The sequence below is a fragment of the Penaeus japonicus genome, unplaced genomic scaffold (assembly GCF_977035675.1).
Source record: "Penaeus japonicus unplaced genomic scaffold, GWHDUDI00000001_assembly GWHDUDI00000009, whole genome shotgun sequence".
In the NCBI taxonomy this organism is placed as follows: domain Eukaryota; kingdom Metazoa; phylum Arthropoda; class Malacostraca; order Decapoda; family Penaeidae; genus Penaeus; species Penaeus japonicus.
In genome coordinates this window covers 29,798,347-29,803,346 of record NW_028234411.1, presented here as the reverse complement: position 1 = coordinate 29,803,346, position 5,000 = coordinate 29,798,347, and positions in this window count along the sequence as shown.

Below are 5,000 nucleotides of genomic sequence, written 5' to 3'. Positions count from 1 at the left end.
CCCTTTCCCCCACCCCTCCTCCTCCTTTTTCTCCATCACCTTCTCCTCCTCCTTCTCCATCTCCTCTTCCTCCTTCTCCTGCTCCTCCTTCTCCCCCCCCCCCCAACCTTTGACCCTGCCCAGACGCGGTCATCTGTCGCCCGCATCTCACACCCTGAACCTCTGCTGATCAACATTCTATATTCGATATTCTAGTCATAACGGAACAAATAACTCCTAAGTCATCTCATCACGATAATATTTCCCCTTTTATTTTTATTGGTTCTTTTTGTATCCATTCAATATATACATGTTCTTTTTTTCATCATTATTTTTTTTCCCCTTTCTATACTCTCCCCCGCGGTTGGCAATTTCAAAGACGGAGACACTCGCTGTTCTTGTTTTCAGAAGACAAGAGGTTTTGAGTCGTTGCATACACAGCGTGATCTCTACGCTAAGCGCTCGACAGGTGGAACAGACGGCGAATATAAACATACACTTAGTCTGTGATCCTTCGTGTATCCCTTAATTACCGTGGCGCTTAAACATTTTAAGAGTAGCTGAGGGGAAGCACGGGAACGGGGAAGGGGGAAGGGGAGGGGGAAGGGGGGAGGGGAGGAGAGAGGAGGGAGGGGAGGGGAGGGGGAGAGGAAGAGAGGGGAGGGGAGGGGAGGGGAGGGGGGAACGGGAAGGGGGAAGGGTGGGGGAGGGTTAGAGGAAGAGGAGAGGGTGAAGGAAAGTAAAGGGGAATGAAGAGAGGGAAAGGGATAGGGATAGAGGAGGTGGGTGGGAGAGCGAGAGAGGGTGAAGGGAGAGAGGGAGAGCAAGAGAGATAGGGAAAGGGGGAGGAAGGGAGGGATAGGGGAGGGAGAAGGGAGACAATGTTGGGCAGGGATGGAAATAGGAGAAGAGTTAGTGGAGTCAAGGGAAGGAGAGAGAGGAAAGGGGGAAGGGTAGGGGGTATGACAAAGGGGGGAAGAGGCAGCGGTACAAAGCGAAGGGTAACGAAGTAATATTCCTCACAACGGCTCTCGAAAACTTCCAACAACACGTGACTGAGAAGGCAAGGTCCTCAGACAAGACAAACAGATATTGTTTCGCGTGTGAATATTTCTGGGATCAGTGTCCGAAAATAAGAAAGACAAGTGGAAAGCTTGGAAGAAGAGTTGGGAGGGAAAAGAAGTGTTGTAGCTGGCTAAAGGGGCTTAAATTGCATCATGTAAACAAGGACGTATTGTAAAGAGGATCGAGTGAGCTCACTTGTTGCGATGCTTTTATTTATTTATTAATTCATTCTTTAATTAGATTTGATTATTCAATAGAAAAATCACCCAATGAATCTCTTGGGAACTATAATAGTAAATAATATATATGCACATATCATGATATTTGTGCACGTGATCTCGTAAGTACAACTCTGAGTTTACAGTTGTTTGTCGAGTAATGCCTTCTCGAGGATATATTTGTAGCAAGGAGTGGCACATGAGGATATTTCTTTAGGAAGTGTAAGGTAAATGAAGGTGACTTTTTGAGGAGGTTAGGAGTAGATAAGGGCAAAATAAGGAAGGTTTTGAGAGAATAATTACATCTTAATAGTAGATTTGGGTGAATAAAAAAAATCCTTCTGCCTGGTACTTTGACTATTTATAAGTATTCATGTAATTGTTATCCTTCGTGTTGTTGAATATTGTTAGAATTATGATAATAAGGATAATGGCAATGGAAATGGTAACGGTTATGATCATGATTATACGTTCAGTTATGATTACGATTATGGTCGATTTTATTGCTGTTAATCTTATCATCATCATCAGTGTTAAAATATAACTAGGCAAAATCCTAACCTTTTATTATGATGACAGTTAATGTTTTATAAAAAGGTAGTTCTAGAAAGAAAGGGAGAGACAGAAAATAAGAAAAAAATAACGAGGAAGAGAGATTGTGAACAGAGAGGGGGAAAGAGACAGAGAGAGAGAGATGGAGAGAGAAATTGAGAAAGATATAATTATCTATCTATCTATCTATCTCTCTCTCTCTCTCTCTCTCTCTCTCTCTCTCTCTATATATATATATATATATATATATATATATATATATATATATATATATATATATGTATATATGTATATATAAAGAGAGAGAAAGGGGGATGGGGAAGGAGAGAGCGAGCGAGCGAGCAGAGAGACGAAGAGCATGTGACGAGAAAGGCTGAAAGCCAGAAGGGAGAGGGACAATTAGACCGAGGAAAAGGAATGTCAGAGAAATAAATGAAGAAAGATGGAACTTTCAGGCAACGAAATTTGTTTATATCTCTCTAGACAGCCAAAAGACAACACACATGTATGAGTCAGAGTCCAATGACAGCCGAGGATAAAGGACGAAGGGAGGAAGAGGGATGTTGATTAGAATGTCTGTGAAAATGATGGTAAATAATCTTAAATGTTTCATCTAGATTTTATTCAAAAAGAATGTATAGAAAAAAAATCAAAAGGATGAAATGGTATCTTTTATCTTTAAATTCGTGATGAATAACTGAAATTTTGTGTTAATTATAGCAACGATAGCACCATGAATGAAGAAATCTTGACAACAGAAGAGCGAAGATAAAGGAAAGGAAGAGAGAGAGAAAAAGAAAGAGAAAGCAACGCAGATATATTATTTATATCAGGGAAAATATTCTAGGCTAAACGTCAAATTTATCTGTGGATAAATTCGACAACTTATAATTTTCTTTATCACGATAATTAGAATACAATTAACAATGGTAAATGAAATAAGTAACAACTATTACCTATAGTTATGTTTAACTCAATGATGAATATAATTATTTTATGAAGAAATAATGGAATTTTGAATGTACAATTACAGACAATATTAAAATATATTTAATTTTATTGCTTACCTATGGAAAATATCTGTAAAAGAGATTCCAGATTTCAGATGAAAATATTATTTTCCAATGTCATATGAAGTAAAGTAACTAATACCTGTTACTTTTCCCTAAATATATTACCTTTTCTTAAATAAATTGCTGTTAATATACTTTATACCGATGATACAAATAACCTCAGCAATGCTACTTGTAAACGTTAAGGCGACTGAATGAAGATAATTTAAAAGAAACGAATGGAATGGAGTTAAAAGTGATAAGAAAGTCAAAAGGGGGTAAAAAAAAAACTATTAAAAAAGAGTTGGAGATATATAAGGACCGATTTCCCTTATTTCTACTTAGATCTCGGTGGTACAGTCGGCAAAGCTTCTCACTCTCTTTTCAGGTTGATTCCAGCGTCGGAGGTTCCCGGGTTCGAGACCAGAGAAGTGTCTCCTCGGGAAAACTTAACAGGTGTCCTCGGCACTTGCTCGTGTTTGGCGGTTCACGAGTGTTCTCTTCGGAGATAACGTCCCCCACTCGAGGTCAAAGGTCACTCCGGTCGGCAATTACGCAGGGAAGGCAGCACAGACCTCTAGATTATAAGTGAGTTCAAATCTGTATGAGGTTCTGGTTGGTCCGATTGGGTAGTTGTTTTGCAAACATACGACATCAATTTAGAGCAAACAATTTTTAATTATTCATATAATCAAGTAATGAAAACGAGGAATGATAAATGAGAGGGCAAGATCTATCAGAAAGAGAGAGAGAGAGAGAGAGAGAGAGAGAGAGAGAGAGAGAGAGAGAGAGAGAGAGAGAGAGAGAGAGAGAGAGCAGAAGTAAGATTCATCAAATGATTGTCTATATATCTATTAATAATTTCCTGATTCAATAAAAGACACACTTGGCCAAATGATGAAAGAGGGAGGAATGGGAGGAATAGAGAGTGAGAGAGAGAGAGGAGTGGGGGGTGAAAGAGAGATCGTTGAACGTTCGTTATATACCTAATTATCACTTCTTGTTTGTAATTTTGTCTATTGCTCTGTGGTGACTCTGATCCCATTAATGCTAAAAAAAAAATAAAAAAAAAAAATGGGAAGAAAGAGGATAATAATGATAATGTAAATACACTGTATTTTGAATTGATTTTATGCATTACATAAACGCACCTTATTCGCGCTGTTCATAATATCATTATATTATATATAAAGAAAAAACGTGATATCCCTTTTATTTTGCCAATTAAGTTCATGATATGTCGTGTATCACGTATAGCTTAAATGGATCTGTAAAAAAATATGCATAATATGGATGCACTCCTTCCCTGTTACATTCAAGATGATAACTACAGGGGCATTTTAAAATACATTCTATTTTGAGAGTCATTGCTTTGAATACACCATACCCACAGTAGCAAAATGTATAGTTGAGTAACATACGTTACGAAATGTTTGTTATTCATTACCTACTACAATAGTGGTTTTGGTAATGACGATAGTGGAAATTAAACCAAATACTGTAATTAGTGTCAACTCGAACGAAGATCTCAAGGAACTTCAGAAGTAGGCGATGTTCCCGAAAGACCAGATTTTGATGAAGAAGATATGGCAGTGTCGTAATAATTTTAAGACACAGGCAAACCGCTTGCTGCTTGGCCTCTCCCATATTTGATCTTCATACTAAATCACAACCTAAGTCCAAAATCTTAAAAGAAGTTTCCATAAATTTTCCCCGTTCATGACAAAAATTCTCCCTCCAGCCTCTGGACTTGAGACTTCAGTTATAGATGGAGAAGTTATAAGAATTACCATCCTTCATAGTCTAGGGTCTAGATTCTAGGGATGTGCCGGTGGAGGGACTCGACACAAGCAGAGTGAAGGGGCGTTCAGCGCTTCAGAAGTTCCTGGAGCTTGTGTATTGGCTTCTACTGTTTCTCCGGGCGGCAAGGAAGATCTTTTTACGAAATTGACAACTGGGACATCACTTTCCTGGCTCGAACGTGGTGACGAACCAGGAAGGGGAATGTTAACGCTTCTCTTAGGAACAGCGCTAGTCATCTCCTTAAGTGCATGCCCAACTAGATAGAAGAAAATGAAGTAAATTATTTCTGCATGCATTCTCCACATTACGCAGGCAAAGCTAATGATTACAT